Genomic DNA, 11,913 nt, shown 5'->3' with positions numbered 1-11,913 from the left:
ACAAAAATAGACCCAACCAGGGACATAAAAGAATGCATGGTTTAAATTCTTTTCTCAGTCTTTTGAGACAGGGTTTCATTATGTAGCCTAGACTGACCTTACAATCAAGCTTCTCCTCCTTCAGCCTCTGAATTACTGGGGTTACAGTTTTTACCCCCAATCCCAGATACAGGGCTTTGATTGAGTGCTCTAAATTGTTCCTAGGTAGGTGCTGCATGTTTCATGGAGACAAAGGACAGAGACATTGACAGCTGATGGTGCTCACAGGCTGAAGCTGTCAGTAAACTGCAAAATGAAAGCACATAGCCACCTATACAGTAAGCAGGGTGAGGAACGGCCCCTCGCTCCTGGAAGGGCAGAATAAGATATGGTAAGTACTTTTCCCTTTTATTTACTTTCCTCTACCTGAATTAGTTTCCAGACCCACAACCCCACGCTTGTCTGCCTCAAAAAGTCCAAATTCTAAAGTTCTTTGTGGGATTGCAACTTTCTTCAGTGCCTAAAGCAGGTCTGAGTGACTGCTGTGCGTGGCCTTCAGCTGCTTCTCCTGTCATGAGCTTCGGCAAAGAGTGTAAACACTCAACAAACAGAACTAAGATTTGTTTTGTCTTTTTGAGACACAGTTTCCCTGTAGCCCCAGCTGCCCTAGAACACACTAAGTAGACCAGGCTGGCCTTGAATTCACAGAGATCCACCTGCCTCTGACTCCCCTGAGTGCTGGGATTAAAGGTGTGCACCACCACGCCCAGCAAGTGGAGAATTTTAACATGTAGAAAATGCTTGAGAAAATAAGACTAAATGAGTTGAAACCTAGAAAGGGAGGTTGGAAAAGACCTCATCTTGCAGAAGTCATTCTAACTCTGGGTAGGACAATAGAAGTGGTTGGGGGAGCGTTGATGTGAAAGATCAAAACAGAGGAAGCACTAAGTTGAGGTGCAAGTTAAAACAGGGTAGTTATGAGAAAGTTTCTGTTGAAAACAGACTGGTAGTGATCATACAGGAATAGAACGATCTTATTAAAAGCACACCAGATGAAAACCAGTGGCATGACAAGAAAACCAAAACCAAACATGATCAATAAGGACTCAGTGTGGGAACAGTAGAACAGGCCAACTCAGTGAAAACAGTACTGAAAATGTCTATGTGTGTTCAGGGACATGACCAAGGTACATTTAGTCCCTGAGGTCAGTAAATGTGAGAACTTTCTCTTTCATAACCCTGAAGGGTCAAGATGAGAACAGTTACCAGAACCTAGGAATTGTGGAGAGAGGAAGAGAGAGAAAGAGAGAGAGAGAGAGAGACAGAGAAAGACAGAGAGAGACAGAGAGAGAGACAGAGACGAGAGAGACAGAGAGACAGAGACAGAGACAGAGAGAGAATCTCTGATACCCAGCAAGTAGGAATCAGAGTCAGTGGAGTCAGGCTTCCTCCATCCTCAGGCTCTTCCTTCCTCAATTCCTGGAGTGGAGGCTTCTGGTTGATGAACTGAACAAAGGCAGAGGTGGGGCAGTCACTGCTCTGATCATCAGAGTTGAGGAGCACAGCCTCCTGGATCACAGGACAGTTGCTTTGGGGAAATAGTCCCACATAGGCTTATGCATTTGAACATGTGCTCACCAATTGGTGGTGCTGTTTGGGGAGGTTATAGAGCTTCTAGAACGTGGAGTTGTATAGGAGGAAGTGTCTCATTGGAGGTGGGCTTTGAGCTTCTACAGCCTTGCCCACTTCCAGCTTGCTTCCTCTGCTTCCTGCTTGAGGAGGGACATGTGCTCGGCCAGCTTCCAGTTCCTGCCACTGACTGCTGTTTCCTCCCTGCAGTTATGGACTCTATCAAGTTAAACTCTGCTCTAAGGTTCCCTGGGTCATGCCTTTTTCTCACAGCAACAGCAAAGTAACTAATATACTATGTAAAGAATATATCTAGAGTTGACCTCTGACTACCATATGCATGATAGCTCTGCCGTCCCCCACCCTCCTCACACCCGCTTGTCTAAGTACCCCCCACACCCCCACACAGAGAAGCGTCCTTCTAAAGTGAAAGAGTCCATGCATTCAACTCCATAGTCTCCACTACAGAAGTTTAGAACTTGTCACCACCTCAAACCAGACCCATACTGATTAGAAGTCCTTCTCATGAGTCTTTCTTTCTTTGACTCCTTTTCATCTTCCTCGAAGGGGTAAACTACAACCTTAAGCTATGGATTTCCCTTTCCTAGAAGTATTAGACGTATGAAATCAGTGGCATCTACAATGCAACCTCTAAACTTAAGGCTCAGAGAACAGAACGAAACAGTGGGGCAGAGAGAATATTAATACATCTTCAGCTCTCACCAGCAAAGCTCCCCATGCAACGGGTAACGATTAAACCAGAAAGCAAAGCTGTTCAAAGTGCCGAGATTAAGAGAACGCAGAAGACAGGTCCCTGCGTAGGACCTGAACTACAACTGGGCCAACCAAGGCTCAGGGACCGTTGTGGAAAAGGGTTCCAAAAGACTCTAAGAGTCAAAGTCGGTGGATGACAAGAAGGAAATGAGGGGGAGAGAGAGAGAGAGACAGAGACAGAGACAGAGACAGAGACAGAGAGACACAGAGAGAGAGACAGAGAGACAGAGAGACAGACAGAGAGACACACAGAGAGAGACACAGAGACAGAGAGAGAGACAGAGAGAGACAGAGACAGAGAGACACAGAGATACAGAGAGAGAGACAGACAGAGAGACACACAGAGACACAGAGAGAGACAGAGACAGAGAGACACAGAGAGAGACAGAGAGACAGAGACAGGAGAGACAGAGACACAGAGACACAGAGAGAGACAGAGAGACAGAGACAGAGAGACAGACACAGAGATACAGAGAGAGAGACAGAGAGACAGAGAGAGAGACACACAGAGAGAGACACAGAGAGAGACAGAGACAGAGAGACAGAGAAGGAGAGACACAGAGACACAGAGAGAGACAGAGAGACAGAGACAGAGACACAGAGACACAGAGACACAGAGAGAGACAGAGAGACAGAGACAGAGACAGAGACAGAGACAGAGACAGAGACAGAGAGACACACAGAGAGAGACAGAGAGACAGAGAGACAGACAGAGAGACACAGAGAGAGACACAGAGACAGAGAGAGAGAGAGACAGAGAGAGACAGAGACACAGAGACAGAGACACAGAGATACAGAGAGAGAGACAGACAGAGAGACACACAGAGAGAGACAGAGACAGAGAGACACAGAGACACAGAGAGAGACAGAGAGACAGAGACACAGAGACAGAGACACAGAGACACAGAGAGAGAGACACAGAGAGAGACAGAGAGAGACAGAGAGACAGACAGAGAGACACAGAAAGAGAGACACAGAGACAGAGAGAGACACAGAGAGACAGAGACAGAGAGAGACAGAGACAGAGAGAGAGACAGAGAGACAGAGACAGAGAGACAGAGACAGAGAGACACAGAGACACAGAGAGAGAGAAAGAGAGACAGAGAGAGACAGACAGAGACAGAGACACAGAGACACAGAGACACAGAGAGACACAGAGAGAGACAGAGAGACACAGAGACACAGAGAGAGAGAAAGAGAGACAGAGAGAGAGACAGAGACACAGAGACACAGAGACATAGAGAGACACAGAGAGAGACAGAGAGACACAGAGACACAGAGAGAGAGAGCGACAGAGAGACAGAGAGACAGAGATAGAGACACAGAGAGAGACAGAGAGACACAGAGAGACAGAGAGACAGAGACAGAGAAGAAAAATAACTTGTATTAGCTATGAGTGACCAGTTATCATACTGGGATTTGCTGTGTGCCTTCGAATTTCAGAATTTGGAGGAAAATTTAAAGGGATTGGGTGATTGTTTTAGTGACTTTCCATGTCTCTGTGAACGAAGAAATGGGGAAGAAGGATTTCTTTCGGTTTACAGCTGCCATCCATCACAGTCAGGAAACCATGGAGTCCATGCAGTAGGAATGTGTGCTTGATGCTTTTCACAGCTCCACTGACCAGGATCCAGAGACAGGAGACTAGAACATGGGCTCTGTGTCCTTCAGAGCCTGATCTTGATGGCTGACATACACCAGCTCAGCTCCAGGTTCCAAAGGGTCCATACCCCTCCAAAATGGTGTCACTAGCTAGGTACCAAGTGTCTAAGCACATGAGCCTGTCAGGAACATTCACATCAAAGCATCCCAGTGGGAAGGATGCTACTCAGGGCACCAGCACTACACATCGTACTGAGGTTGCTTTTACTCTCTGTTGTTTTCTCAGTTCTAAATGAGCATGATGTAATTATTGTTAAGTTTCTGTTTGTAGACCTAAAGCAATCTCACTCAGTGACAACACTCCACCAACCTTTAGCCACATTTGGATAGATAATGAGGCTTACCCTCTGTAACACTCAATTCCAAGTTCTGTTTTCCCTCTAACTGAAATTGTTACATTAGACCGAAGCTAAGAGTTTGTTCGTATCAGATTTTCAGTTTTGCTTGAAGAAATATAGTAAAGAGAAAGGAGTGGGTTGTGTTTGCAAATAATTGCACAGCAGTAGTCCTTTTCAAAACAAAACAAAAGTCTGTGAATGCCTGCATAATGCACACATGAATTTAAGAAAATAAGAAGTGATGGAATTTATGGTGGATATATCACACTGAGGTAAAAATTAACGTACAAAGGAGAAAGTGTTCCTTGGGACTGTATGTTCCCCAGAAAGAACAAATCCTACAAAGATGCTCATGTGTTTGCCAGAGAGAGGTCTTAAGAACTACCCCACGTTTCTTGCCTGGAAGTCTTTAATCCAAAGTTTTCACAGAGCTGTTATTCCTCAAGGGCTTGGAGTCGCTTTGGGGATTGTAGAGAAAATTGATGGCAGCCAGGGTTGGGGAGATTCAAAGTTCCTTGCCCATCCGTGAAACTGGAGCCCTGGAGAAAGGGAACCACTGTGGGGTGTGAACAACCAGGCCTGAGAACCGTGGATTCTGGCTGATTACACAGGCATTCCAGAGTCAGGCAGGACAAACCACACATGTCACTGAAAATCATGCAGTGAAACATTGTTTTCACCCGTGAATATGTGTATAAGAAGTGCATGCATTTGTATGCATGTTTATATGTGTGGGAGCACATGTATGTGCATGCATGTGTATGTGTGTATGAACAAGTGAAGGCCTGAAGTTAGCTTTTGAAGTTTTCTTCCATTTCTCTCCAATTTGTTTATGCAGAGACTGCCACTGACCCCAGAGCTGGCCAAGTCCAGTGAGTCCTGTGAGCCAGCTTGCTGCAGGCTCCTTCCTGCCTCTGCCTCCTGAGTGCTGGGATTACAGGTGAGTGCGGGGATGGTGACTCTAAGCCTCACACTTGTGTGGTGTGTCCTCAGTCTACTGATTCAGCACCTCAGCCCCTAGATGAAGTTTTAGATTTAAGATTTATTTTATTTGTATGTGTATGTATGTGCATATGTGTGTGTGCAAGTGTGGGTGTGTGACTCTGTGAGTCTGTATGTGTGGTTGTGCATGTGAGAGTATATGAGTATGTGTGTGAATATACATGTGTGTGTGTGTATGTGTGAGAGTGTGTGTATGTGAGTCTGTGTGTGGGTATGAGTATGTGTGTGGCTGTGCATGTGTGTAAATGTATCTGTGTGTCAGCCTATATGTCTCTGTGTGAGTGTGCATGTATGAGTGTGTGTGTACATGAGTGTGAATAAGTGGGGGGGAGTGGATGTGAGGGTTCACATACCTATGCATAGTCAAAGGTTGGAAGACACAGACATATCCCATGGAGCTAGAGTTGCAAGCATTTTTAAGATGCCTCGTTTCTTACCGAGGTGCTGGGATCTGAACTCAGTTGTCATGATTGCAGAGTAAGTACTCTTAACCACTGAGCCATGTCTCCAGCTTCTACAGCAAGATTTTTAGTGGCAAAAGTATGTAAAGTTCTGAGGACGGTGGTTTTTCATTGAGTAACTTGCTCTCTACAATCTGATCTTATCTTTCTTTGCTTCTCCTCCATGTGTAGGAGGCTAGGCATGAGACCAACAGCTCGGTCGCACCCTGCTTCCTATTGATGAGCAGGAGGGTGCTGTCCGGAAATCTGCCCCAGCAGCTAGAAACCAACAACACATCCACAGCTCCAATAGAAGGACACCAACAGGACATAAGGGACCAATGGGGGGAGGGAAGGGGGTATAAAGGAGACACCTGTGTTCACAATAAACGAGCTCGCTTGCACATTGCCTAGTGAGTGTCCCGGAGTCTGTGTCGTTGACGTCATTGACTTCACGCCTACTTATCCCCTGACCCCGCAGGGAGGAGGTCAAAGGGACCTTGGCTGCAACATCCATGAGGCTCTATTATTCATTTTCGTGTTAGAACTGATCACAGGCTGTAATTAAAATGATTCTTCAATAGGGAAGAGAGTACCCTTCAAGTTTGTATGATACTCCAGGTTCTGCTCAGGTGGTTTGCTTATAGCACTCTTCGCGGATGCCTACAGGGCAGGGCGGAACCCACATAGATCTGTGGTCTCAAGTTCTAAATAGTGTCCAATTTCATAGCACAGCCTAAGGGATAATTTGAATATTAATTCTTGGTTGAAATTACAGTTTAGGAGGAAATGTTTCCTTCAAATGGCCTCTGGAAGCTGGTTTAAGTAATGACGTTTATATGGGAGATGCTCAGAAGACTTTCAAACCAGAAATTCTTCAGGCAAGCCACAGATCCTTAAAATGTTATCCTCAGTGAGAGAGGAGATCATGAACAGAGAGTAGGTCACCTTGATGACACTGGTTGAAACACCAGGCAGATTGGGAGGACAAACAATGGCCTTTGACATTCATTTGTGCTGGTTAAAGCAATTCTACCTTAGATATTAGCTACATTGGGAAGTCAACCAGACTACTGTAAAGTTGTTTTATATTGCTTGTTTCCTTGCTTATTTGAGACAGGGTCTCTCGGTGTAACACAGACGGCTCTTAAATTCATGATCCTCTTGTCTTGGTTTCCTAAGCAGTGGAATCTGCAAGAGGTGGAGTCCTTAACACTGGAGGGAGTGTGCAGGAATGTCATGTGCCAAGGCAGAGATGACGAGATGATGCAAAAATAAAGGTCTCCACAAGAGGAAGCCGCAGAGAATTCTAAATGTACCGGCATCAGCAATCATTTAACCCTGCTTTTTACCTTCACTGATCTGGAAATAACTGATGCCTCCAAACACGTAACAAAGCAAAAGTCAGACCATCTTAAAACTCACAATCACGGAACCTTAAGTCCCGAGAAAGGACTATACTGACCTAAAAATTGAGAAGTGATGGACTGAAAAGTTGGAGAACTAAGGAGAATTATGCCAGTCTGCCGCTTTGATCTTCACTCTCCGCGAATTCAGGGCACCAACAAAGAACTTCATGACATCTCCAAGAAGGCTGGAGACCGGATGGTGGCATATGAGGCTAGATGGTCCCAACCTCAAGTAAGGTGATTTAGTAAGAACACATTTGCCAGGGCCTTGATCATGTGCACTATAGAAGCATCCATATGGACTAATTTCAACAGCCAGATCCTTACAGCTACTGGAATTTTCTCGTGAGATAAAGTCAAAGTGCAAACAGTAGTCATTGGAATTAACTGGTACTGCTAAGGGTGGCTGCCTGCAGCTCCCAGGGAGACGAACAGTGTTGCTTCAGAGTGAGGACATAGCAAGGACATAAGGAGGGTCCACGGTGAAGCCGGCACTGAGCTAAGGCGCATCCAGGCCTGCCTAGCTGGGTCTTCTTTTCCTTGGCCCTTCAGCCGCTCCTGTGTCTTCCCACAGTGACTCACCTTTCCAAAAGATTTTCTTCAGGTTGATTTAAAAGTCATTTCCTCAAGGCACTCCTGAAGACCTCAAGCCAACAGAATATGGATTTGTTCTTTTTTGTTCTTTTAATTGTGTGCACGTAACCGATATAAATTATGTAAACAGACCACATGATAGTCATGGATTGGATTGCTCTTAGCAGCCGGTGGGTAAATCCTCATAATGTAATATATTTCTGGTTTCCAGTAGACAAAGATTATATTTTCTCTAAAGAGGATAAACCAGGAAAGCAAAGCAACTCTTCTAAGATCAGTACTCAGAAAAGCAAATATAGATAGAAACGCTTTTAGCTGGGTGCTCTGATGCACACCTGAAATCCTAAATATTAGGGAGGCAGAAAGATTGAAAGCTCAAGGCCACTCAGGGCTGCATAGTGAGACCCTGCCCAAAAGCCTGATAACATATAATTATAATTAATACATCATCTATGCAAAGCTGTTTGTCTCCTGACTTAATATCCTGGCATGCATTTTCTTTAATTTATTTTATAGTTCTGAAGCATTTGGTAAAATCTGGATTGCTTACAAAAGCGAGTCTAAAAATGACTATATTTTCTAAGGACTACTGAATTTACCACTGCATGGACAGTCTTAACTATAAGACAAGGTATTGTGTTAGGGAGCAGGGGTGATACATGTTGGTAGATTTCAGAGAGATTAGTCCCAGCACTGAAAAACAGTAGTTCACAGCTTTTCATATTTGTGTCTAAAACATTTTAATACGATTTACAGAAAATTGTTACAATACAATGCAGAAAAGGAAGAAAGGATCTATGTAATGCTGAATAATAAATTGAAAATAAACCTTCCAGCACCCTTTATTTTGTCTTTCTGGCATGCTGCATTGCAGTTCATACATGAATATGGAACCAAATTAGAATCTGCTTTATAAGTGGAGTTAATACTAACTCTAAATACATGTATTCTTGATAAAGGCAAAATCTACTTCATCAGATGATTTAAGCCTCAAAAAGAGGCTCATGCAAACTTAAAACCAGCTTTCTTTGAAAAATTGGATTTGTTCCTTTTAAAAAAATGACATCATTCATGATGTGCTTTTAATCAGTTATCACTGCAGATAATCTGGAGGGCAGCATGCATGGGAAAACAACGGTGATTAACTAGGTGTTGACCTCGAATCATGGCATGGGTCCAGGGAGAGCTTATTAGTTTTAGCTAACAGCAAACATAAAACTCAACTCAGGGAACCACAAATCACTGCAGTAGGATTGGCTCCAGCATGAATCAGATACATGGGCAGAGCAGAGATAATGCCACCTCATCCAGAAAAAGTAATAAGGGTTGATTAAGAAAACAGTAACATTTTTCACACATACGTTTATGGGTAATCTTTCCATCTTAGCCAGAATTTTCAAATAAAGAAAATGATTCTCATACTTTTAAAATATTTTATTTATTATTTTATCTTATGTGTATGAGTGTATTGCCTGCATGTATGTGAGTGTACCCGTGTCTTGCAATGCCACGGAGGAGAGAAGAGGGCTTCAGATTCCCCTGGAACTTGAGTTAAGAATTATTCGTAGCCGCCATGTCAGTGCTGGGAATTGAACCCAGGTCACCTACAAGAGCAGTCAGTGCTCTTAACTGCTGAGCCATCTCTCCAGCCCCCATGATTCTTATACTTAAAGTGAGGCTATTCCTTAATTGAACAAATTAGGAACAGGAGCATTTAAGATTGCTTCTGACCCTAGTCAGGACTCCTCAATGCATTTTGCCTTGCCCTGTCATTAGCAGTTCAAACTCACCACACCGTGAGCCAGAGTTTTAACATAAACTCGACCTCCTCGGTTTATATGGCTCACTACTGAAACTATATTATTAGTTTTATTTTTTAAGATTTATTTTATGTGTCTGTGTGTTTGTGAGAGTGTGCATCATTGTCATGTATGGGTGTCCACAGAGGCCAGCAGAGGGCATCATAGTCTGTAGAGCTAGAGTTATAGGCCATCATGAGCTGCCAAATTGTGGGTTCTGAGAACCAAATCTGGTCCTTTGTAAGAACAGTAAGATCCCTTAACCATGGAGCCATCTCCTTAGCCCCTTATTTATTTATTTGTCTAAACTTTTTTAATTTTTTGAGATAGTCTTACTATGTAGCCCAGTCTGATTATAAATCACTCTGTAACCACAGTTAACCTCAAAATTACAGCAATCTTTCTGTCTCCACTTCCCAGATGAGAAGATTACAGATGTGTGCTATCATGCCCAGCCTGAAACTTTCACAATGACCCCTACATAGTTCCTGCCAGTCAATTAAATGTCTGGCCCATACTGGATGAGGGCAGAAAGTCAGTTGGAGGAGTTGTGAGTTATGCTTTCTGTATTCCTAATACACAAGCACTAATAGGATTTTTAAAAAGAGCCTTATGCAATAACACTTTTAATCTTGTTTTTGTGTTTATGCTTTGAAGGAGTATTATAGGAGTTCTCTGCATTTGGGATTAGTCTGTGTGTTCCTTACCTTTCGTGAATGTATCCATCTTAGTTTGCAATATTTTGGTATTCAGAATCAACATGTTTGCATTTTCTTTACCTGGTGCTTTCCAGACCTGACTATTTGAAACGACAGCCATCAGAAGGAGAAAGAAGAAAATACCATCAATATCACTGTTTATCATGATGGCAAAATAGCAACAATAAAATGATTTTAATCAATACACCTTGCAGTGGGTAATTTCACTGTCAACTTGTCAGGATTCAGAGTCACCCAGGTGTCACCTTTGGGAATGTCTGTGAGGGTGTGTAACGGCTAAGCCCAGGTGTCAATTTTACTGGATCTGGGATAAACTGAAATGAGAGAGACCTTGATTGGATATCTTGAAGCTGGAAGACACACGCTAAATGTGGACAGTACCTTCTGACGACAGCCATATAAATAGCCATGGCAGAAGGGAGCTCTGTTGCACCCTGACTATTACAGGGTGTTTTCAGAGGGGTTCAGCAAAGGATGATGACCCTCCTGCAATTGGGGTGCACCATCCCATGGGTTGGGATCCTGGCTGAGTAAAGGCGAGAGGGCCAAGCTATCTGTCTGCTTCCTGGTTGCCCACTATGAGCAGCTGCTTCCAGCTCCTGTCGTCGTGTCTTCCCAGCCACAGAGCTCTCTGCCCTCAAACACTGCACCAACATGCATCCTTCTTTCCTTAAGTTACTTTGTCAGGTATTTTGTCACAACAATCAGAACTACAACTAATACATACCTGTTCTTTTAATTTTAAGAGGAGTTCCAATAGGCTCAGAGCACAGGAACAGGGGGCAGGCACCATGTTGTAGGTAACATTACATGGTCAGAGCTCATTGTATTTCACGCTCTTTTGAGATTTCTCTTGATACATGTTCTTCTGTTCACATACATATTTTATGCGTTCATAACAAACATAGGCAAAACATATATTTTCTGGTTGTCATGTGTGCATAAGGCAGCTGTTACTGCTGCTTTGACATTTGCAGTCTAAAACAGTTTGCTGTTTCCTAGCGGCTCTGATAACAGTTATGGTGGTATAAGCCACAGTGAATGGCCCCTTGCTGTCTAAAGATGAATCATGTGAGATGCCTGATTCCAGAATTTTCTCAGGGAAACAAAACAATGATCTGCATTTTTCTATTTCTACCATGGTTCATTATATAAATGTGAATTTAAAAATACCAATCTTTCTAATCCAGACCTGAGGTAAGCCCTTACTGGTTTGGGGGTTCACAATGAGGATCCTTCCTTCATGAGAGGGCTGACTTAAAGTTATGCTGCATATAGAATCACATTCCTTGGAAAGATGTCTGTTAGGTACATTGAATGTATGTTATAACTTAATTCAGAGGTCTCTCTACTTATTCTTTGTCCAGTTGACCTGTCTAGTGAGGAGAGTGGGATGTTGAAGTCCCCTATTATTCCTGAGTTGGGGTTACTCTGTGTCTTAAAGTCCTGTAGTGTTGTTTGTATTAATTTGGGTGCACCACAGTTTGGTGCATATATGTTAAGGATTGTAATATCTTCTTGGTTAACTGTTCCTTTGATCAGAATGGTGACCCTCCTTGTCTCTTCTG

At 43.4% G+C, this 11,913-nt stretch overlaps 1 long non-coding RNA gene across 1 annotated transcript; it reads left to right on the top strand.

The window, feature by feature from the left end:
• Positions 1-236: 236 nt before the first annotated feature.
• On the top strand, positions 237-6,135 carry LOC115070589. The gene is made up of 3 exons (XR_003849743.1): positions 237-370; positions 5,221-5,322; positions 6,017-6,135. It is a non-coding gene; the product is annotated as an uncharacterized LOC115070589 (long non-coding RNA).
• Positions 6,136-11,913: the final 5,778 nt, after the last annotated feature.

Source organism: Nannospalax galili, unplaced genomic scaffold, assembly GCF_000622305.1.
Source record: "Nannospalax galili isolate Female #2095 unplaced genomic scaffold, S.galili_v1.0 scaffold1837, whole genome shotgun sequence".
Classification (NCBI taxonomy): domain Eukaryota; kingdom Metazoa; phylum Chordata; class Mammalia; order Rodentia; family Spalacidae; genus Nannospalax; species Nannospalax galili.
The sequence above is the reverse complement of the archived record's forward strand: the minus strand, read 5'-3'. Positions and strand labels throughout refer to the sequence as shown.